The sequence below is a fragment of the Odocoileus virginianus genome, chromosome 32, assembly GCF_023699985.2.
Source record: "Odocoileus virginianus isolate 20LAN1187 ecotype Illinois chromosome 32, Ovbor_1.2, whole genome shotgun sequence".
In the NCBI taxonomy this organism is placed as follows: Eukaryota; Metazoa; Chordata; class Mammalia; order Artiodactyla; family Cervidae; genus Odocoileus; species Odocoileus virginianus.
Window position 1 is genome coordinate 17,314,290 of NC_069705.1, and position 16,160 is coordinate 17,330,449.

Genomic DNA, 16,160 nt, shown 5'->3' on the forward strand with positions numbered 1-16,160 from the left:
TGACGTGTGCCTACTGGTTACATTCTCCCCATATTTGATAACCAAGATATTCTGAGTCTTTCCAGACCAAATCAAATCCACAGGTAATTTGTCTTCTCACAAGTTGACCAAGTCTTGAGTAACTCCTCAACCTTGTTTTTTTCAGCTATAACTTACAATTTGTTAGAAGTAGAAAAACATATCCTTAATCAGTCTGAATTCCTCCCTTCTGATCTTGCTCAACTTGTGTTTATGTGTGTTTAAAACAGTACATAACAAGAAATGTACTACCTTAACCACTTCAAAGTATATAGTTCATTGGTGTTTAAATATATTCACCTTGTTATACAACCAATCTCTGAAACTTTTTCATCTTCCAAAACTGAAACTCTCTACCCATTAAACATTCCTCATCCTACCATCCCCATCTCCTTGCAACCCCCATTCTGCTGTCTTCTCAACCTTTTTTCTCAATAAGCAAGATATTTCCTTAACCGTTCTTCCATCAATAATGAGTTTATAATTATTGCTACTTAGCTTTCCAAGTAGAATCCTTATATACTCTTTATTGTTATAATCCTCATGCAAAAAGATATACAATCACAGGATAATTATGCTTCTATTAAGAGCTCCTTATAATCTTTGGGTGACTGTGAATGAGGATATTTTATTCTGGAAACAATTTACAGGGAAAGGTAACCCTTTATTCTTCCTGAGACTGAGAGGATTCCAGTGGAATCTTTGTGCCTGTTTGTTGAAAGTTTGAAGTTAGAGTTACCAGTGCAATTAGGCTAAATCCTGGAATTTCCTAGACTTTTCCTATGTACATCCTAGAATTGTCTTCTTCTAGACAATTCTTGTATAATAGATTACTTGTATAATATATACTTGTATACATAATAGATTGAAAATTTACTTGTATAATATAATAGATTGAAAATTTTTCTGCTTTTGACAGTGTTGATGTTCACTAGGTGATTTCAGAATCTTTGCTTAGTACAATATGAAACTGTTTAGCTTTAAGTAGCTTTATTACAAACATAATTTTGGGGGAATAGCTATAAATAAAAATACATTTTCTGCAAGTGAAGTGTCTCACATGCTATTTTCAAAATCATTGGCAGTTGAGAAAAAACTCAACCCAAGAAACATTTTCAAAACTCTTAAGGTTTTTCCTCAAAAAGTTTCTTTTACTCTGTTATTAAAATTTTTCAAGAAATCAATAAAGCAGTATCCATCTAAATAACCAGAAATGCTATAAGAATTATGCTTATGTTCTTGACATAAGGAAAAAAATTAATTTTTTTGGCTTAAATTATCTTGTAACTGGGACTTATGTAGTGGACCAGTGGTTAAGACTTCACACTTCCAATGCAGGGGATATGGGTTCAATCCCTGATTGAAAGCTAATACCACATACTGTGCAGGGCAGCCATTAAAAAAAAATAAATATCTTGGAACTGGCACAAAAACTAATTGATCATGATTCTTGAATAATGATAACTGAATCTTCATTTTATTAATTTAACAATTTATAATACCAATTTATCATGAGTTTTATCTCCATACTTTTTGTAGCACCTAGATTTTTCTTTAATGATATGTTGCAACGAAATTATTTCAAAGAAAATTCCTTGAAATTGAATTTTGTTACTCCTTTGATTTCTATTAAAAATGTTTTCTCAATAAGCGGAAAAAAAATTTGAGTTGAAAAGATTTAATGAAAGAGTTGGAGTGCATCTGGTTCAGTAACATACTAAGCAATTATTTTTTTTCTTTGCAGTGCTCCCATCACTATATATATAATTTGGCCACACTGTGCACCTTGTGGAATCTTAGTTCCCCCACCAGGGATTGAACTTGGACCCTCGGGAGTGAAAGTGCTGTGTCCTAATCACTGGATTGCCATTGGACTGCCAGGGAACTCCCATCACTATTTATGATCTTTCTCTATTGCCCACCACTGTCATCCCACAAACACAGAACTTCTCTTTGTGTCATGTAATCTTCAGGGCACATGCTGTTAACAACCTAGAAGTTAATCTCTCCTCTCTTTGTAGTCTCTAACATAAGCTAGGCAGGCATTAATGTTTTGCCAGTTGGGAATCTTTAATGTGGTAAACTCCAGTCTGAAAATTCCCCCAAGTTCTGAGCCTTTTTTTTCTTTTTGACAGCTGTTTACTTTATCAGTTACAATATTAAACTACTTAGAATTAGTACTGCATGTGTAACTTATAATAATTAAAACTAGTTTTTAATATTTTTTAAACATAGCTAAACAGTACTCTTATTTAAGGATCTTTTGGTCATTAGGTAACTATGTGCAATTTGGTTTGTTAATCACTACCATTTACTGTTTGACTCATTTTTGGAAAAAGACTCCCAATATTACATTTACTGATGTGCCAAGCTGGGATTCAAGCAGTACCTTCACTAGGTAATTTGCTTCTGATCTGAGACATATTTTTTTTTTTATTAGTTGGAGGCTAACTACTACAATATTGTAGTAGTCTTTGTCATACATTGACATGAATCAGCCATGGATACACATGCATTCCCCATCCCGGTCCCCCCTCCCACCTCCCTCTCCACCCGATTCCTCCGGGTCTTCCCAGTGCACCAGGCCCGAGCACTTGTCTCATGCATCCAACCTGGGCTGGTGATCCATTTCACCCTAGATAATATACATGTTTCGATGCTGTTCTCGTGAAACATCCCACCCTCGCCTTCTCCCACAGAGTCCACAAGTCTGTTCTATACATCTGTGTCTCTTTTTCTGTTTTGCATATAGGGTTATCGTTACCATCTTTCTAAATTCCATATATGTGTGTTAGTATACTGTAATGGTCTTTATCTTTCTGGCTTACTTCACTCTGTATAATGGGCTCCAGTTTCATCCATCTCATTAGAACTGATTCAAATGAATTCTTTTTAATGGCTGAGTAATATTCCATGGTGTCTATGTACCACAGCTTCCTCATCCATTCGTCTGCTGATGGGCATCTAGGTTGCTTCCATGTCCTGGCTATGATAAACAGTGCTGCGATGAACATTGGAGTGCACGTGTCTCTTTCAGATCTGGTTTCCTTGGTGTGTATGCCCAGAAGTGGGATTGCTGGGTCATATGGCAGTTCTATTTCCAGCTTTTTAAGAAATCTCCACACTGTTTTCCATAGTGGCTGTACTAGTTTGCATTCCCACCAACAGTGTAAGAGGGTTCCCTTTTGTCCACACCCTCTCCAGCATTTATTGCTTGTAGACTTTTGGGTAGCAGCCATCCTGACTGGCGTGTAATGGTACCTCGTTGTGGTTTTGATTTGCATTTCTCTGATAATGAGTGATGTTGAGCATCTTTTCATGTGTTTTTTAGCCATTTGTATGTCTTCCTTGGAGAAATGTCTGTTTAGTTCTTTGGCCCATTTTTTGATTGGGTCATTTATTTTTCTGGAGTTGAGCTGGAGGAGTTGCTTGTATATTTTTTAGATTAATCCTTTGTCTGTTGCTTCGTTTGCTATTATTTTCTCCCAGTCTGAGGGCTGTCTTTTCACCTTGCTTATAGTTTCCTTTGTTGTGCAAAAGCTTTTAAGTTTCATTAGGTCCCATTTGTTTATTTTTGCTTTTGTTTCTAATATTCTGGGATGTGGGTCATAGAGGATCCTTCTGTGATTTATGTCAGAGAGTGTTTTGCCTATGTTCTCCTCTAGGGGTTTTATAGTTTCTGGTCTTACATTTAGATCTTTAATCCATTTTGAGTTTATTTTTGTGTATGGTGTTAGAAAGTGTTCTAGTTTCATTCTTTCACAAGTGGTTGACCAGTTTTCCCAACACCACTTGTTAAAGAGGTTGTCTTTTTTCCACTGTATATCCTTGCCTCCTTTGTAGAAGATAAGGTGACCATAGGTTCGTGAAAAAATATGGAACGCTTCACGAATTTGTATGTCATCCTTGGGCAGGGACCGTGCTAATCTTCTCTGTATCGTTCCAATTTTAGTATATGTGCTGCGGAAGTGAGCACTGATCTGAGACATATTATAGAAAATCTACACTTGGATGGAAACTTACGATTTATGTGGAAAGAATTAATCTTAGATAAACATGAAATTTGATTATTAGGTCATTTGCTTCTGACATGAGACATATTATAGAAAATCTACACTTTGATGGAAACTTACGATTTATGTGGAAAAACTTCATTTTAGATAAACATGAAATTTGATTATTAGATTTAAGTAATTCAATTCTAACATGACAGGCTTGTTTTAATAATTTTGTTTCAAAAATAACTGTAAAATGACTGTGGGTGCCAAATTACTCACTATATTTGTGCTATTATTTATAAAGCAAAAAAAATTTCAGATGTGTGTTATTTGGACTATTATTTCAAGCATTCATGGACTTTAAAGAATCCTAAGGTCTCACCTTTGCTGTCCTGATATGCAGAGGTGTGGTGCAGAGGCTGAGAATGCTGTGTTGTATGTTATCATTCGAAAGCCCCAGCTCTGGCGTTTTCAAGATAAGTTTGTTGTTTAGTTGCTAAGTCATGACTGACTCTGTGGCCCCATGGATTGTAGCCCACCAGGCTCCCCTGTCCATGGGATTTTTCAGGCAGGAATATTGGATTCTCCAGGGGATCGTCCTGCCCCAGAGATTGAACCCTGAGTCTCCTGCCTGGCAGATGGATTCTTTACCACTGAGCCACCTGGGAAGGCCCGAGGTAGGCTTACAGCAGGTCATTTCACTGCTGTGGACCCCCCAGCTTGTTTATCCATCAGTGTGGGCATTGGATCAGAAGAACCTTTCAATTTCTCTATCCATGGGGTCATGAAACTTCTAAAGTTACCTTCAACTTCCTTCTGTGGCCTTTTCTTATTTTCTCCACATCTTATCCATTTCATCTGACATTAATTGATCATCCTTTCTTTCTTGGCATCCTTCATGTTTAGTTACAGTTGCTTTAATAAAGTGTAGACTTATCTTTTGGTCCTATATACTAAAAACACAGGCCATTCTTCTAGTTCCAAAAGGTTTTTTTTAAACACAACCTAGAACATAATTAAATATATTTAAAAATTTAAACTTAACTTTCCTGTACAGAAATCCCATCTCCTTAACTTGAATTTAAGTTTAAAACCAGAGGCTGTTTTTTCTTCCTCTTTTTTATTCCCCTCTACACCTTGCCCTGGGCTGATGACTAAAATCATCCCTCTTCGTTTAATCACAAGCGTTTCTATTCCTGTTTTGCCTTTGAAATCTTGTTGCCTGAAGAGCATAGTACTTAACAGACAAATCAGAATGATGACAAGTGGGAATGAAAGTGATCATTTAAAACCTGATAAGAAATACTATGCCATCTTATTCCAAAAACTGACTCACAAATCTTGTAGCATATGAGATCTTTGGTTTCCTGCCCATCCTAAATTTTACTTCAGAAATATTTTGTCCCTTGCTTAATAGATAAATGATCCTGTTCTTGTATTCATTCAGTGAGTATTAAGTGGCTTCTCTGTGCCAGCCCTTTCGCTAAGAACTCAAGATACAGTGCTTTATGAAAGAATAATATTCCACTGCCATTAGCTTGAAGTGGGCCATGTCCAAAGTTATTTGATTCAAAGCAACTGTTGGAGCCTCATCAATCTGTCATTTTTTTCCATTCACTGGATACCCATCTGATTATCTGCCACAGGCCTGGCCTTGTATTGGTAAATATAAGTATGTTTGGAGCTGTTATAAAAGTTGTATGTACTTTTCCCTTGAACAATTTATTCTCTAAATGTGATGAATGATCTGCATCTAGATTGCATCTGCATTATGGTACTTAGGATATATTTCATTGATGCCAATTTAGAGAACTACAATGATACTACTTTAAACAATATCTGTTTTCTCCATTCCAAGTCTGTCTTTTTTTAATTAATTTTTTAATTGAAAGATAATTGCTTTACAGAATTTTGGTGTTTTCTGTCAAACCTCAACATGAATCAGGCATAGATGTACACATATCCCCTCCATTTTGAACCTCCCTCCCATCTCCCTCCCCATCCCACCCCTCTAGGTTGATACAGGAGCCACTGTTTGAGTTTCCTGAACCATACGGCAAATTCCCATTGGCTCTCTATTTTAAATATGGTTATGTAAGTTTCCGTGTTACTCTTTCCATACATCTCACCCTCTCCTCCCCTTTCCCCATGTCCATAAGTCTATTCTCTATGTCTGTTTCTCCACTGCTGCCCTGTAAATAAATTCTTCTGTACCATTTTTCTAGATTCCATATATATGCGTTAGAATACGATATTTATCTTTGTCTTTCTGACTTACTTCACTCTGTATAATAGGTTCTAGGTTCATGCATCTCATTAAAACTGACTCAGATGCATTCCTTTTTATGGCTGAGTAATATTATATTATGTGTATGTACCAGAACTACTTTACCCATTCAACTGTCGATGGACATCTAGGTTGCTTCCATGTTCTAGCTATGGTAAATAGTGCTGTGATGAACAATGGGATACATGTGTCTTTTTCAGTTTTCCATTCCAAGTCTCTTTTGATGTCCTGGGATGAAAATAATGATTCTGATTCATCTCATATGCTGTGTTCAAATGGTGATGACTTCCTGAGCTCTAAAGTTGGAGATTGTGGAGTCCCAGGCAGGCTCATCCTAAGACCACTGTGACTTCTGTGTGTCCATGGGGTTGAGCTGGGTAGAGGATGAGGAAGACAAGGAGTAGTAACTTTCAGGTCACATATTTGTCCTCCCTGCCCCAGATCTTTTATTCATCTTCACTTTAATTTCATTCTCATCATGTATATGATATCTTCATGCACTCCTTTTCTCTCCATATGTCTAGATTGATACACAAAATCCATCCATGTTCTTAACTATGAATTACTCACCGATGTCTTAGCTGAATGCAGTAAACCTGATTCAACTGTGTCTGTGTAAATCACAAGTGGTAATAATTTTCACTGTAGACTCATTGCAATGAAGAGCTGTTAATGGATAAATTCAATTATTTTTTGGCACAAAAGATTCATTTATCCTGAAAGTTTTTCTATAAATGGCCATTGCTGCTAAAATATTTTCTAATTCAATGTTAAAAAAAATTATGGGATTTTTAAATTATAATAATTTTCATGTAACTTGACATTTTTCAAAGTTCTTTCATATATTGGATCTCATTTCATCCTGATGAAAATACTAATTCAGATGACTTTAGATCAGTATCATTAACCTCATTTAACAGATGAAGAAAACAGGTCCAGGCAGGTTAAACAGTTTGCTGTAAATCACTTAGTGATCTACTAAAGTAACCAAGGTTTATAAGGAGCCCATGGCTTGTTGAAGCCTTCATAATAAAACTATAGAAATTTTAAATGGTAAGTTTAAAATTTGTTCAAATTAAGTACATGCTTTTTATAGCTAAATAAAATATTTTTTTAATGCATTCTAGCTACTTTCCTGTTTTTGTTACATCTGTAGGTGCAGTTCTGCACTGAATTTTTTGTCTATTTTGGCCCTGGCGGAAGGCATGTCAAATCTTTATATCGGTGTGCATGTCTATACAGAAACCACCTGCCTAGATTCAGCCACTAGTTACTGAGAATTTGACCCTCTTTCCTGAGCTCCCCACCTTAGTGAACCTCCCAGAACTGGATCCTATTGACTAGAATACAAATCCCTTCCTGTAGACTTGAGTCTTATCATGGCATTGCGTTGCATTGTAGCCTTCAAACAATGTTATTTGGAGGATTTAAGAGAGAAAACTACCTTATTTGCACAATAAATTCAATTAGTAATTAAAAGTCAACCGGTAGATTTTTTTTCCGGACACGCTCATGAACAAGAGATAAATGATCACATAATAAGTTGGAAGCAGGCTTTTTTGGAAACCCATTTGAAACAGATGTTCCAAGTTTTTAGCAAATTAATTCAAGAACCCACATCTTCTTCCATTACATCATTATAATAGTTAACAGTGCAGTAATCTTCTTTACCCACACACAAAATTTTATCATGTTCACTGTGTTATATTTATTGAAGCAGAAAATCAAAATAATCATACATACTAGGAATATTTGAATTTCAACAGGCTCAAGAGCATTGTGGTTAAAACTGTTGACTAGGAAGTTCCAGTGAATAAATGAATTGTCCCAGCATTCCCAGTTAACCATGGTTTTGTAGCCTCACAGGGGCTTCCCTGTAGCTCAGCTGGTAAAGAATCCGCCTGCAAAGCAGGAGACCCTGGTTCGATTCCTGAGCTGGGAAGATCACCTGGAGAAGGGATAGGCTACCCACTCCAGTATTCTTGGGCTTCCCCTGTGGCTCAGCTGGTAAAGAATCTGCCTGCAATGTGGGAAACCTGGGTTTGATTCCTGGGTTGGGAAGATCCCCTGGAGAAGGGAAAGGCTATCCACTCCAGTATTCTGGCCTGTCTCCAGGCCAGAATGTTCCATGTTCCATGGACATACAGTTCATGGGGTTGCAAAAGTTGAACATCACTGAGCGACTTTCACTTTCACTTGCAGCCTCACTGAGGAATTAGCAGGCTGAATTCTAAATTCTCACCTGGAGATTGAATTTATCTCTGCATATATTTCTGTGGCCATAAAACTTCTGTGGCTCAATCTGCATAAATAGTCACATTGCTATAAATATAAGAAGGTCAGTATACCTAGGATTATCATGAAAAAAATCCATGTTTGCTTTTTGCTTTCAGAGGAATAAAATAATTTTAGTGCATTTTGTCCACCCCCTTAAACTATGGCAATAATTTCAGCTGTATTTCTAGATACTGGTTCCCCACAGAGTTATCAGGCAGTGTCAGTAGTCTAGAAGAGAATGATAAAGAGTATAGAACAGACTTTCATGTCAGCCAGTCCTGGGTTCAAGATCAAATTTTGTCACATACTGTGTAATTTGGGACAAATTGTATACCTTTTTAGAATCAGTGTGAGAATTTATTCAATCAGCTTTCTGTTTATAACGACTCACTGTGCTGGACCAAAGGATGTATCAATAACAAACAGATAAGGTTCCTTGCCTCACAGAACCTATAGTCAGCCAAAATGCTCTTAAAGAAAATTCAGCATCCTAAGATAGATAAGCTTAGGTGGCTAAGCTGAACTTCCCTGGTGGCTCAGAGGGTAAAGCGTCTGTCTGCCTGCAATGCCAGCAACCCAGGTTCAATCCCTGGGTCAGGAAGATATCCTAGGGAAGGAAATGGCAACCCATTCCAGTATTCTTGCCTGTAAAATTCCATGGATGGAGGAGCCTGGTAGGCTACACTCCATGAGGTCACAAAGAGTCGGACACAAAGGGGTGACTTCACTTTCACTTTCAAGATACATAAAGCTGTTAGCAAAGTTTCTGTCACATAATAAGCATTTAATAAACTTACTAACCTCATTATTAATTCTTCCCAACTCTTAAAGTGGATGGTTCTCCAGGAAGTAGATCAAAAGTATGCAAAATTGGAAGGAAGTGGAAGTTTCCTTTTACCAGAGTAACTCTCAAGTCAGGTATAGCTGCAACAAGGGAGTTGGGTTAGTTAAAATCTATTGAAGTTGTTTTCAGTAAAATATAAAAGCCAACAACTGTGTAGGCAGAAATTTCTTGGACAGGAAACAAAAAGCACTAACTTTTATGAAAGAAAAAAAAACTAGACTTCACCAAAATTAAAATTTTCTGCTCATCAAAAGACGCCATTAAGAAAATGAATAATCTAACTGCAGACAAGGAAGTATGAAACCAAGGTTTCATTGCTGGAGGAAAACAGAAATGTTCTGCTTGACTTTTGTTAGAAGATGGTCATTTGGCAGTTTGCATAATTTGGGGCCAGTTGCCCCACAACTAAAAGGATTATAATCACCTGTTTCCTAGTATTCGTGTAAGTATCCTTAGTGACTTGACAATTTAGGATTTTCTCGTCTTAATCTGCCTCAACTTCCCCCCACCCCACCCCCCAGTCAACAAAGGAATCTTTGCAGTGATGTAACACCTTCATTTTATGTGCTATGCTGTGCCAAGTCACTTCAATTGTGTCCCACTCTGCAACCATCAGGCTCCTCTGTCCTTGGGATTCTCCAGGCAAGGATACTGGAGTGGGTGGACGTTTCCTACTCCAGGGAATCTTCCCGACCCAGGGATCGAACCTGAGTCTCTTAAACCAGATAGGAAAAACATTAAAGATATTAGATGTCTTGTTCAAAATCACTTAACTAATCATTTCAGAACTTGAACTAAACCTTATTAAATGGTCTTCCCACTACCTAATACCTACTTCTCTATTATTTTGCTTCAAAATCTTGGAGATGGTATATGTGATTCATTTAGAATATGCATTTGTTTTCTCTCAGCTACAAGACTTCTCTCACCTCTTTATTGTAAAGTTGAAAGCTATTAAAACAAGATCATATTTGTGAGTCATTTTTTTTCTTCTGAAAAATAGCTGTTTGATCGTTGACACACACTCTAACCCTTATTTAACCAGAAAGTAACCGTTATAATTGAGGTCCCAGTTACCGTCATAAAGAGGCTCCTACAGACCATCATTCTAATACTGAGCTTTTCCTCATTTTATATCATCTTGGACTATATTTCTTCTACTAGCACCTGGCATTCTGATTTTCTTTGGTGCTTATGAACCTTTAAACCTCTCACTATCTCAGAAAATATTTATCTGAAGCATCATACAACTACCCATGATATTAATTATGTAAGTTTTTATCATTGCCTCTAGAAAAGACTCCTCCTTGGTAGCTCAGATGGTAAAGTGGCTGCCTACAATGCAGGAGACCTGGGTTCGATCCCTGGGTTGGGAAGATCCCCTGGAGAAGGAAATGGCAACCCACTCCAGTATTCATGCCTGGAAAATCGCGTGGACCGAGGAGCCTGTGGGCTACAGTCCATGGGATGGCAAAGAGTCAGACATGACTTAGCAACTTCATTTTCACTTTCACTTCTAGAGAAGCAAATGGTGTCCTTTAGTGTCAACTGAGTTTTTAAAAGGAAATTTTTTATAGCTAAACATCTAGGTTATCATGTATCGATTTATTGTTGTGGTTTTCTAGTTACATCAGTGTATATTTATACAACTTTTTGGGTCAACAATAGCAATAGCGATAATGATGTGGGACTTAAGGGTTTCAGAGCATTACTTTCATTTTATTTAATTTTTTAAACTTACTTGGCCACACTGTGTGGCATGTGGGATCTTACTTCCCCAACCAGGATTGAACCCATGCCCCCTGCAGGAGAAGCACAGTGTCCTAACTACTGGACCACCATGGAAGCCCCCAGAGAATTACTTTTTTTTTTTTACTAAGTATGTGCCTATGTTTTTCCTTTTCAATCACACTGAAGTTTTAATGTATAGTAAGAAGTCATTGTGTGAGGTAAGAAATGATAGTTCCAGGAAATGAAAGCATTCATTCATTGATTCCACGAATCCTTATTGAGTTCCTCCTACCGGCAGGCATTGTGCTAGGGAAATGGCTTACTTTTTCCATTTCTTCCCTCTACTCTGGTGGAAATGAATAGCATTTAAATTAGATATTTTAGATGCCTTTGTATAACACGTCAGTTTAGGACAGCACAAGCCTTTGGTGGGTTAGAAATGGAATTAAAACAAGAAATAATTTGGAGAAATAAGTATCTGGTTTTCTTCACGGTCTTAATTTTGCCCATGGATAGTTGGCATCACTAGAAACATAAATTCTCTTCAGGATATGTCAGGATATTACTCTTTTCTTCTCAGAACTGGTAGAACTTCTTCACTTTATTTTTAGAATTGTCCAGTAGTGTAATAAGATTATTTCTATAGGAAATTGGGAATTCCTTGAATATTTTACCTCTGATTGTCACCTCTTTAAAGTCAATGAGCTTGGCCGCTTAGATTTGAAATGATGAGCTAATCATTAAAAATTAGACCCCAGCCAGTGGCATTTAAGTGGTCTTAAAATGCGGCGTACTGTATACGCTTGATTATGCTCCAGGCAGCACAAGGTAATGGAGAAGGAAATGGCAGCCCACTCCAGTATTCTTGCCTGGGAAACCCCATGGACAAAGGAACCTGGTGGGCTACCGTCCATGGGGTCCCAGAGTCTGACGCGACTTAGCAACTTCACCGCCACCACAGCATGAGATGAAATTTTGTTTCCTTCCCACCTAAATGTTTTAAGTTCATCAACCTCCTTTAGATACTAGTGGTCACTACTGCTCCACCTGCATTCATGCTTCCTTGGGGAACCAGAACCGGCTTGAAGGCTTGTAGTAAGCCGTACTACCATGATGGCTCTTAAGCATTTGAGCCAAAATTTTATTGATTTTTTTTTTCTGTGTGTAAAAATTAGTATTTACCTGAATAAATCTGACTTGGAAAACCTTTCACATTCTAGGGGTTTTTTTGCTTGCTTGGCCATACCAGGTGGAGCATCCTGGATCTTAGTTCCCCGACCAGGAATCAAACCCCTGCCCTCTGCATGGGCAGCGTGGAATCTTAACCACTAGACTGCCAGGGAAGTCCCAATTCTATGGCGTATTTGAAACATAAGGTGTTTTATACCTTTTCTTGGGTATAAAGACACATTTACTATGGACCATAAAAGAATGTGTCTTAATTTTTCTCCAGTTACAAAGAGCCTGTCTGATACAAAATCCATGTCATCTGCAGAGTACCTCATAGACCCCATTCTGGGATATGTTGCTGTCTATGGGGCATGGTGAGGGTAGAAGTTTTGACATGAAAAAAGAGAAATAATACCAACCTTCACGATGGTTCTTCAGCGGGTATATTTTGCTTAGTTGTAATGCTGTTGAACGTTTTATATTCAAGTTTAATTTGTATATACTTCTTCTTATACCAGTCAGTCAGTTTGGGCAAGTATTAAGACATAGAATATTTTTCTCACGCCAGCTCCCACGTATCCCTTCCCAGTCACCACGCACACTGTCCCCCCATCCTGAGTTCCAGAAGCAGTCACCAGTCTGATTTCTCATCCCATAAGTCACTTTCATCTATTCTGGAATTTCATATAAGTTAACAAATATTTTTTGTGTTTGATTTCCTTCACTCAACCTACTAGTTTCAGGACCATCCCTGTTGTTGAATTTTATATTTCCTTTTTATTGCTAATGATGCTTTTTTTAAACAGGCGAAAAATAAGCAGATCTTTTCTGTCTTAATTAAATCATGGCAGCAACCCTCTAGTAAGGATGGAGGGGACAAAATATCTGCTAATATTAATATTAAATGATAGTGCTCTTAACATTCAGACTACTCTCCTACCTTAGTTATATTTGTACTCTTTTGAGAGACCCTAAATTATCCTATTATTCTATTAAAAACAGAGGTGATGGGCTTGTGCAGTTCAACAATTCAGTAGCCAGTGAATGGTTACTGCTTTTTTTTTTAACTTTATAGCTCTGTTTTGAGCTCAGAAAGTAATGTGAAAAATAATTCCAGACTAGGAGATACTTCTTATGATATCTCTATTATCCAAACATGCAGGAAGGAATGCTTTCATTGTTTATTAGTATGGTGATGCCTCAGTTGCTTGTACACACTTTTAAAATTATATAATGTAATATATAATATAAATTATATAATGTAATATATAATGTAAACCTTATGAACTCAGTTTTATTCCTGGAAACTCACATTGGTCCATAATTTATGAAAAGAGAATGGATACAATGAAAACAACATCCAGATTGCATTTTTGTTTTTCTGAAAGTTCTAATTGAATTTACCAAAATTTTGCCATTTTATTTGTTTTTTAATTTTTTGAATTATAATTAACATACCATACAATTCACTTGCTTTACTTGCACAATTCAGTTATCTTTGGTATATGTAGAGAGTTGTATAACTATCACCTCTGGCATAGAGATTTTTTTGTTTTTTGGTCACTTAGTATGTGGGATCTTAGTTCCCCAACCAAGGATCAAACCTGTGTCCCCTGCATTGGAAGTGTGGAGTCTTAACTTCTGGACCGCCAGGGAAAAATTTAGGAAATTCCTAAATTTTACCATTTTAAGCAAAGAGTCATTGAGATTCTGGGGAGCGGCAATATATTTAAGCAAAGGTAATACTGTGATTCTGGTGTGCCATCGTCAATTGTGTACCAATAGATCTGCTGTTGTCTTTTTTAAGAGAATCCTATTCTTGCCAAAGAGGAGTCTGAATTCAGATGTAACTAAACAAAGGAGAGACTTTAACTGGCCTTTGGCTTAGTCCTTACCTATCCATCCCATGTCCACCCTTAAGATTCTAAAGTGAGGAGCAGCAGAACCAGAAAGAGGTTGCAGAACACTAAGTCATACGAAAAGCACCCCCAACGGGCACTTTCTTAATTTTATGGGAAGGTAGGAGGTCATTTTCAACAATAGTTTATACAACTATTCAGCAAGGGAAAGAGAAACCATATGGTACTACAGTGTTGCATCAGTTCTATGGCAAAAGGCACTCAAAGGAAATATTTTGCCAGACCACTGAGAGAGTATTAATAACATTTCATCTATTCCCAGTCTCTGAATCCCTCTCATCTACTTATTTTCTCATTTCCTTTGCCTTTCTGCCTGCCACTAAATACACATACTTTCCTTCTTGTCTCTGATAGCTATTTTTCTCCTTATGGTTCCTAAATTATTTTACCACATTCATATTTCATTCTGATTATTCCAGAAATACTGAAATGAAACTCCCCTTTAACATGACCTACTTTAATGTAGAATTTAGCCCAAGTCTTATTTCTCATAAAAAGGCAGTTACATTTAAATTACCAAGAGAATCTCATTACTGTAATTTAACCCATAAGGAGGATTTGAAGTGCTATCATACTCAGCTTCAAGGATATATGTTCTACACTATGAAGATGGTTAACCACTTTCAAGCGGTATGCATGAATTCTCTAAGCAGTTCATCATTTTTTTTTGGTTGTAGTAATTAATTTTAATTAACTGTTGATAATGTTTGTTGCCATGTGGAGAAGTAAGGATATAGCCCTGGTTCCCATTTTGGTATGCGTAAGGACATGATTTTAATGTTCAAAGTGTAAAGTGGTCTTAGGTTGTGAAATAAAGAATGTATGCCTGATTTCTCAGTGAGTTTAAAGAGTTTAAAGAGTTTTGGATGTCCTAGCTTAGCAGAAATTAAAGTTCATAGTAAATCATCTTTCCTCCACCCGTGTATTTATGGTTCTGGCTAATAAAAATTAGATTTTTCTTCCTAATTTTGGATAAATAATGTTTTTGCTTCTCTGTCAAACTTTCTTAATCTAGCTATTGTATAGTGCTGCTTTTACTAACATGTATAGCAGCTTAGAGATTCATACTCAGTATGATTATCATTTGTGATTTAAAACCAAGTCTTCATTTTTACAAGAAATAATTTCACCTTTCTCTCTTTGAAATTGAACTTAATGGGTAAGACCTATTCAGAGACATTCATGTAAAGTTGTGGAAGTAGGAGCAAGCTCTTAGCTGCTAATTTTGCTGATAATATAAAGTATTATAATATCCACAGTAGGTTGCCATAATTTAAATAGATTTATTTAGGATTTAAAAGGCTTGACATGGCACATTGCAAAAGAAGGCTGTCACCTACTAATTGGCACTTGCCATCTGCCTCTACAAAGATTAAATCATGAGCCACTGCAACTCTTGACCTTCAACATCCTCTGAAAGGAGTTCAGGGTGGAGATCAGGAATGAGGCATTCTGTGCTCTGGGAGAAACTGCCAGAACAGGTCTCCAGATAGTAAGATAGTTTCAGGAGAATGGTTTATGAGCCCAATTCTTTTATCTCCTCATATATAGAAAAGCGCTAAAGTCCTTCATGGTGATGTCGGCTCCTTGGGACTAGCAGTGACCGTCATGAGACTAGCAGAAACCTTTGGAAAAAATATGTGCTTGATGTGTATATTCCCCCTTCTGCAAAATCACATATATACTGACTTCCACCCTCCCTCTTTGGGGCAGTTTCTCAGAGCTATCTGAGGTGCTGTCTCCTTGGCTGCATCCTCATTTTGCCCCAAATAAAACTATACTCACAGCTCTCACATTGTGCTTTTTTTTTTTCCAGTCAACAAGGCCTAGTGATGGTTTAAAGATAAACCTTAATACTCAGTTGTTCAAGAGATCCAGGATCTTAAATGTTACAAAGTTATTATTTTTTCTTAAAA

At 37.0% G+C, this 16,160-nt stretch overlaps 1 protein-coding gene and 1 non-coding gene across 3 annotated transcripts in view; one reads left to right on the forward strand and one right to left on the reverse strand.

Moving 5' to 3' along the window:
• Positions 1-16,160, forward strand: part of PURG (purine rich element binding protein G) — a 50,516-nt gene that overhangs the window by 16,547 nt on the left and 17,809 nt on the right. The gene's annotated exons all lie outside the window — the stretch shown is intronic.
• On the reverse strand, positions 3,888-3,994 carry LOC139032664 (U6 spliceosomal RNA). Its single transcript, XR_011485243.1, has one exon. It is a non-coding gene; the product is annotated as a U6 spliceosomal RNA (small nuclear RNA).